Raw genomic sequence first — 8,950 nt, 5'->3', positions numbered from 1 at the left:
ACTTCCTGGAAGTGAAACTAGTCTGAGCTCTGATCTAAACACAGCAGTGATATGCTGCTCTACTTCCCCCAGCATGTTGGTTACACCCCTCTGCAAACTGTAGCTCTGAAGGGGAGGGAACTATGGAAATATGTGCACAGAGTGGAGCTGGCTGTGTTTGAGAGGAGGAAGAGGAGGGAGGGGTTATCAAGCTTTGTTCATTCCTGGAAGAGGAGCGCTCTGAGAGAGATACTGGCTGTGTTGCAATGCCCATACTACCATTAATATGACAGGAAAATATTTAGTTTGTCCCAATACATAGTATATCAAAAGCACAATGCCAAATATTGTCCTAATGCTTCCGGTTGGATTTTGCAATATGCAAGCCAGCGTGCTTTTCTGACCCAAAATCCTCTGTGCAGCATATCTGAGCAAGAGGCTCAAAGTTCAAGCTGAGATGTTATAACACAGTTTTATGTCCCGCCTCTCTGCAGACTGTACTGCAGGCAACAGTACGTACTTTGTGAGAGCAGCTGCAGTTTGTACTAAAGGAAAAAGATAAAGTACATCATAAGGAACGCAGCAACACTTGTTTACAACAGAGCTCATTTCTCATCTATTTTTTATTTATTTTTCTCATTTTTTCATTTCATATGTAGGCCGCGTGAAATGGAAAAAACCCAATATAAGCTACTAAAAGCTTTTCAGAGGGGGCCCGATAACAGTAAACATACAACAGATAATATACAAACCAACAATTCAATTGACCATAGACACAAAATAGACAAATACAGAATACAACAGAATACAGACACTTAACAACATCCAACAAATCCAGACACAGTAAACTCAACATAGACAAATACTACAACCAGACGAGCCCAGCACAAATATAGCACTTACGTAATAATCAACAATCATATCAGTCCCAATCAGGGAGTGAGAGAGAGCTTGTTTCCGATATGAAGACAAGACTCGAGCATCTCACATTTACCAACAAAACATCCAGCGAAAGACCGTGCAGAACATTTCAGACCGTCTGCAGCGGGCGGGGGCGGGGGCGGGGGCGGGGCTGCTGCTCACACAGTTCCCCCCGCTACTGACGTGCACACACACACACGGTGGCTGCAGGAAAAACCGGTGATGAGACGACACGATGACCTAAACTGAGGACAGCTACTCTCGTTATTGTAAGTTAATGATAAGTTAAAGTCCAATAAGTCCTTAATAAGGCCAGGTTAGTGTGTGTGTGTGTCTGTGTGTGTGTGTGTGTGTGTGTGTGTGTGTGTGTGTGTGTGTGTGTGTGTGTGTGTGTGTGTGTGTGTGTGTGTCTATGTGTGTGTGTATGTGTGTGTGTGTGTGTGTGTGTGTGTCTGTGTGTGTGTGTGTGTGTGTGTGTATGTGTGTGTGTGATGTGTGTATGTGTGTGTGTGTGTGTGTGTGTATGTGTGTGTATGTGTGTGTGTGTGTGTGTGTGTGTGTGTGTCTGTGTGTGTGTGTGTGTGTGTGTGTGTGTCTGTGTGTGTGTGTGTGTCTGTGTGTGTGTGTGTGTGTGTGTGTGTGTGTGTATGTGTGTGTGTGTGTGTGTGTGTGTGTGTGTGTGTGTGTGTGTGTGTGTATGTGTGTGTGTGTGTGTGTGTGTGTGTGTGTGTGTGTGTGTGTGTGTGTGTGTGTGTGTCTGTATGTGTGTGTGTGTGTGTGTGTGTCTGTGTGTATGTGTGTGTGTGTCCCAGGCCAGGTTAGTGTGTGTGTGTGTGTCTGTGTGTGTGTGTGTGTGTGTGTGTGTGTGTGTGTGTGTGTGTGTGTGTGTGTGTGTGTGTGTGTGTGTGTGTGTGTGTGTGTGTGTGTGTGTGTGTGTCTGTGTGTGTGTGTGTGTGTGTGTGTCTGTGTGTGTCTGTGTGTGTGTGTGTGTGTGTGTGTGTGTGTGTGTGTGTGTGTGTGTGTGTCGTGTGTGTATGTATGTGTGTGTGTGTGTGTGTGTGTGTGTCCCATGTGTGTGTGTCTGTGTGTGTGTGTGTGTGTGTGTGTGTGTGTGTGTGTGTGTGTGTGTGTGTGTGTGTGTGTGTCCCAGGCCAGGTGAGTGTGTGTGTGTGTGTGTGTGTGTGTCCCAGGCCAGGTTAGTGTGTGTGTGTGTGTGTGTGTGTGTGTGTGTGTGTGTGTGTGTGTGTGTGTGTGTGTGTGTGTGTGTGTGTGTGTGTGTGTGTGTGTGTCTGTGTGTGTGTATGTGTGTGTGTGTGTGTGTGTGTGTGTGTCTAACACATGCTTCTAAATGCTCCCATATACCCTTTTACAATGCTCTAACACTAATAGCTCACAGAGCTAACAGCTCATATACACTATTAACGTGGTGGTTCTAGGATCAGACCTGTAGGGGGGCTCAGCCCCTAATGACATATGAACCCAATCCAACCCCTGCTCCAACAACAACGTCAGCTAACATTTTTTGACGCTATGATGGAACTAAACCTGACATTTTATAAGTCTCAGTAATACCGACCAGTTTGACACGATGTTCTAACATTCAGCCATTTTAGTTGCTTACGTTTCAATTTGGGATCTAATCTGCTCCACGAAATGACCACCGTCTTCTCTGGGGATACCAACGTTAAAGTACACACCTCCTGCTCTCCTCTGACAGATCAGATAGAGACTCAGCCAAAGGAGGGAGTCTGGCACAACCTCCTCTGATTGGCCAACACCACTGTTAATCTTTTCCTGGACTGGGATACTACTGCTGTACACAGGGAATATACTACTACTGCTGTACACAGGGAATATACTACTACTGCTGTACACAGGGAATATACTACTACTGCTGTACATAGGGAATATACTACTACTGCTGTACATAGGGAACTTACTACTACTACTGCTGTACAAAGGGAACATACTACTACTACTACTGCTCTACACAGGGAACATACTAATACTACTGCTGTACACAGGGAACATACTACTACTACTACTGCTCTACACAGGGAACATAATACTACTACTGCTGTACATAGGGAACATACTACTACTACTACTGCTCTACACAGGGAACATAATACTACTACTACTGCTGTACACAGGGAACATACTACTACTACTGCTGTACAAAGGGAACATACTGCTACTACTGCTGTACACAGGGAACATACTACTACTACTACTGCTCTACACAGGGAACATACTAATACTACTGCTGTACACAGGGAACATACTACTACTACTACTACTGCTCTACACAGGGAACATAATACTACTACTGCTGTACATAGGGAACATACTACTACTACTACTGCTCTACACAGAGAACATAATACTACTACTACTGCTGTACACAGGGAACATACTACTACTACTACTGCTGTACACAGGGAACATACTACCAGTACTGCTGTACACAGGGAACATACTACTACAACTGTTGCACATAGGGAAACTTACTACCAGTACTGCTGTACACAGCGAACATACTACTACAACTGCTGTACACAGGGAACTTACTACTACAACTGCTGTACATAGGAAACTTACTACCACTACTGCTGTACACAGCGAACATACTACTACTACTGCTGTACACAGGGAACATACTGCTACTACTGCTGTACACAGGGAACATACTACTACTACTGCTGTACACAGGGAACATACTACTACTACTGCTGTACACAGGGAACATAATACTACTACTGCTGTACATAGGGAACATACTACTACTACTACTGCTCTACACAGAGAACATAATACTACTACTACTGCTGTACACAGGGAACATACTGCTACTACTGCTGTACACAGCGAACATACTGCTACTACTGCTGTACACAGGGAACATACTACTACTACTGCTGTACACAGGGAACATACTGCTACTACTGCTGTACACAGGAACATACTGCTACTACTGCTGTACACAGGGAACATACTACTACAACTGCTGTACATAGGAAACTTACTACCACTACTGCTGTACACAGCGAACATACTACTACTACTGTTCTACACAGGGAACATACTACTACTACTACTGCTCTACACAGGGAACATACTACTACTACTGCTGTACACAGGGAACATACTACTACTACTGCTGTACACAGGAACATACTACTACTACTGCTGCACACAGGAACATACTACTACTACTGCTGTACACAGGGAACATACTGCTACTACTGCTGTACACAGGGAACATACTGCTACTACTGCTGTACACAGGGAACATACTACTACTACTGCTGTACACAGGGAAACATACTACTACTACTGCTGTACACAGGAACATACTACTACTACTGCTGCTACACAGGGAACATACTACTACTACTACTGCTGCTACACAGGAACATACTACTACTACTGCTCTACACAGGGAACATACTACTACTACTGCTGTACACAGGGAACATACTGCTACTACTGCTGTACACAGGGAACATACTGCTACTACTGCTGTACACAGCGAACATACTGCTACTACTGCTGTACACAGGGAACATACTACTACTACTACTGTACACAGGGAACATACTGCTACTGCTGCCGTACACAGGGAACATACTGCCACTGCTGCCGTACACAGGGAACATACTGCCACTGCTGCCGTACACAGGGAACATACTACTACTACTGCTGTACACAGGGAACATACTACTACTACTGCTGTACACAGGGAACTAACTAAACTAGCATTCACATGAAATAAAACAATAAAACATTGACGCCATTCAGCAAAGGACACTGAGAAATCACCACTTCAACACTGGTTGCTATGTACTTGTCACTAGGCTTCGTCATTGTATATTTTAGCACATAGGTAAAGGTGCCGAAGCTGAACATTATATTCCAAAACACATATGTTTATTTTTAAAACAGATTTTAACAATTCCCCCTGATGAAATCCAATCGCAGCACGGCTGAGACAGACGCTTTAATTCACCTAAAATGTAACGGTGACCAATCAGTGTTGGACCTCCAGTCTGTTGAGATGCCTCTCCAAACTCACCATAAAACGTTAAAACGTTAAGAAAAAAGATCCGTATTTTGCCGTAATCCAATGACACGGGAAAAAAGTAGATCCACAGCGATCAGGAGATCAAACAGAGTCCCGGTGTATCCAGCGAGGCCGATACGAGCGTCCCATTCACCAGCCAGCTCCAAACAGGTGAACGAGGTCTCTCCACTTCGCCGTTAAAACAAAGTGGAATAAACGTATAAAAGTCCAAATCTACGCAAAACCCGCAATCAATTAGTGAGCTGACATCACATGTATATACATGTCATTTAGGAAACCTTTATTGCAACGTTGGCACGGTAAGATGTCCAGACTATAGCAACAGTAACTTTCGTTTTTTGCGTCCTGCTGCTCCCATCGTCAGCCAGGTAATATTTTTTAATTATTTTTTACTAAAGCAGAATATGAAATCAGATGTATTACCTACCACCATTTAGTTGTTTTGTGTTATTTAAGATATTTATAAAATATCTGGTCATAATTATTTATTTTATATATCTATTTATTTCATATTATTATAATAATATACATAATATATTATTCCACTAATTTTTTAAACAATGCAATTACCCGTTTGAGCCACCAGGGGGCAGTGCTCCTCCTGCTCCCCCAGCAAACTCCACGTATGTGATCAGTCCCATCTGCTAGGGGGCCGAGACTGAGAGCTACATGGATAAATATGCACCAAACAAGACACTTTGAAATTTTGCTCTGTTCATGAATAAAAAAGTTGGATGACCCTCCCCTCAACAAAAAATAAAAAGACATGACCCTCCCCTATTTTCCTCCGGTGGTCCATTCCATAAATACCGAACGGTCCCTTATGGGAGCTGAGATGAAATTTAGGGGGGCTTGAGCTCCCCTAAAAAGGGTCTAAAATCAGCGTGACTATTACAATTAATTTAACACACACTACTTAAACGCTGTGAACAAGTGATAGAAAACTCTGCTCATTTCTCTGTGACGGAGCAGTTTTATTGAGGAAAGTAGAAAGGACAGAGACTGACTGACTCTAAACATGAACACTGTACTTTGTGGTGTTTCAGGAGGAAAAGTGTCGACACAATAAAACACCTTTTATGTCTTTATTTTTATATATATTGTAACTTTATTATTGTTTTAGTTTTGCTGTGTTCCCATATTTCAAGGTTCAGTATCTGTCGTGTGCACAACAATAACAGAAATAGTTGTTCAGCTCAAACAATGCTCATTAAATACCTAAAAGTTTATTTGATTTAAGTTGAATCCTGTAGAGCATTTTGTTAACTTCCTGTTATTTAAAAGTAAACTGTTCAGTGGAGGTTTTACTTAAAGTTTTGTTCAGTCAGAACTCCAGTTAACCCTCATGTTGTCTTGTCATGATGTCTTATGGCTTAGGGAATTCACTTTCACAAAATGCTCTAATAAACACTACTAAATGCTCTAAATGCTCTCTTTAATGAGTATGCTGAAGAGGGGCCCTCCATTGCTTCAGAGCCTGGCTCTCGTTCCTCGGCTCATAGCTCATTGGATGGGGCCGATGCCAGCTCCATGGGGTCCATCATTCGCGCAGTGCTGGCTCGCTTACAGCTGGATGTGGGGCACCCCGAACCAGTGCAGGCTAGGGCTTTCTTCAGGCGCACTCCAGCCCCTTTAATGTTCCTCCCTCTGACGAATATCTCAAGGAGCTACATGTGTGTTGGAGGGATACTTAAGCTCTCTCCCAACCTACATCTGATGCCAGAACTCTGGCAGCCATGCAGGATGCGGCAAAATTCGGCCTGGATCGCATGCCAGCTGTTGAGCCGACTGTTGCTTTCCTCATAGTTTCCCCTGACGAGGCTCTGAGGCCGGATGCCAGGTGCTCTCGACCCCAGTGTCGGGTCACCGACGACCTTCTGTGTAAGGCGTATGATACTGCGGCATGTATGGGCCGCATTGGTAACTCCCTCTCTCACCTCATACTTGCCCTCTCGGTTCCCCTGCAGCAGGCATAATTCGATGCTTCCTCCACCAGCCTCAGTGACGCTTCTCTGCAGGCTTTTGCTCTAATGTCTAGGGAACTTGGGCGCCTAATGTCCACTTTGGTTCAGACTCGCCACCAGGTGTAGCTTGCCCAGTCACCACTGTCTGAGACTTGTAGGCAGACCCTCCGTACTGTTCCAGTGGAGCCCGGGGGGTCTAGCCCCCTCCTGGTCGGCCAAGGGGGGCCACTTCCAATCACCGGCTTACACCGGGGGCCAGCATGGGCCTCAGCTCCTCAATGAGAGACCAGTTCGCTACCGTCGCAAACCTAATCGCTTGCCCTCTCTGCAACCTCGGGCTGTGGAGCCTAATCGTGGCCCCCTCCCCAAGGCCTGCAGAGGCCGGGGGGCCAGGCATTAAAGCATTGGTGCCGGCTGTCGGACGCTTCTCCCAGCAGCAGCTTTCCTGCTGGGCAGCCCATGCTTTGGATCCTTGGGTGGTTTCCACCTTCGCCCAGGGGTACAAGCTTCAGTTCTGATGGCCCCCATCCTTCAGCCAGGTCAAAATGACCATCATCAGCGACCCAACAAAGACTCTAGCCCTGGAACAGGAGTTGTCCTCCCTCCTGACCAAGGGTGCAATAGAACCGGTGGACCCCCTGTCTCAGCCCGGGGGGGTTCTACTCGATTTATTTTCTGGTCCAGAAAAAATGTGGTGGGATTCGCCCTATTCTGGATCTAAGGGGCCTCAACACATTTTTAAAAGAGTTGCTGTTCCACATGTTGAGCACAGCAGATGTTCTTTGTGCTGTCGCCAAAGAGGACTGGTTCACATACATCGATTTGACGGATGCTTATTTTCATGTTCCTATTGTGCCTCACCACAGGCAGTTATTCATTATCAGTTCAGGGTCCTCCCGTTCGGACTCTCTCTCTCTCCACAGGTATTCACCAGGTGCGTGGTGGCAGCCCTGTCACTCCTGCAGTTGCAGGGCATGAAGATCCTGCCGTATCTAGATGACTGGTTGATCTGTACGCCGTTCAGGCTTCAGGCGGCCCAGGACACGTTTCGCCTTCTTTCACATGTGGCCCAATGGGGTGTCACGGTGAACTTCAAGAAGAGTTCTCTGAATCCTTCTCAGCGTATAACCTTCATCGGTGTGGCTCTGAACAGTGTCACTATGAAGGCCTGTCCATCGCTTCAGCGCATAAATGACATCCTCCGCCTCCTTCCTCAGGATGTTACCCTACGGCCAGTTTCCTTGCCTCAGGAAGATCAAGGTGTCACAGCAGTGCCTGATGGCTCTGTCCCGATGGGGGGAGAGTTTGTATCTGTCGGAAGGGGTGACCATGGGCTGCTCACGAGACCCTCGAGCACATCAACGTGTTGGAGCTACGGGCTGTGCACCTGGCTCTGCGGCATTTCCTGCCTTACCTGAGGGGAAGGCATGTGCTCGTCAGGTTGGACAACACCTCAACAGTCTTTCACATAAACTACCAGGGGGGCACTAGATCCACACAGTTGCTGCGGGTGTCCCAGACTCTTCTGACATGGGCTGCCCCCTGCCTGACCAGCCTCCGGGCAATGATTTTACCTGAGGAGCGGAACCAGGTTGCGGACTTCCTCTCTCGTCAAGAGCCTCCAACGGGGGAGTGGCAGCTTCATCCAGATGTGGTACAGAGGATCTGGGGTCTCTTCGGCAGGGAGGAGGTAGATCTTTTCGCCTCGGGCCATGTCAACCCATTGCCCGCTATGGTTTTCTCTGATGGAGAGGAAAAGCCCTCTTGGCCTCTGGCTCATGTGTGGCCGGTGGGCCTTCTCTATGCCTTACCACCTTTTTCCTCTGATCTTGCCAACGCTTCTCAGAGTGCTTCATTGGGGCCACAGTCTCTGCTGCAAGACGCCCTGGCACCTCCCTGGCAGGGAAGACCTCCTGTCTCAGCTGGGGGGTCGGATCTGGCATCCCGACCCCTGCCACCAAAGCACTGTCTACTCGTCTGCAGTAAGGGAACAGGTGGAAAA

The 8,950-nt window shown here is 46.5% G+C and overlaps 1 pseudogene; it reads left to right on the top strand.

Moving 5' to 3' along the window:
- The first annotated feature begins 7,208 nt into the window (after positions 1-7,208).
- The window catches only part of LOC144513919 (uncharacterized), a 1,767-nt pseudogene continuing 25 nt past the window's right edge, over positions 7,209-8,950 (top strand).

This window comes from Sander vitreus, unplaced genomic scaffold (genome assembly GCF_031162955.1).
Source record: "Sander vitreus isolate 19-12246 unplaced genomic scaffold, sanVit1 ctg380_0, whole genome shotgun sequence".
Lineage (NCBI taxonomy): Eukaryota > Metazoa > Chordata > Actinopteri > Perciformes > Percidae > Sander > Sander vitreus.
Note: the sequence above shows the minus strand (reverse complement) of the source record. Positions and strands in the feature narration are given on the sequence as shown.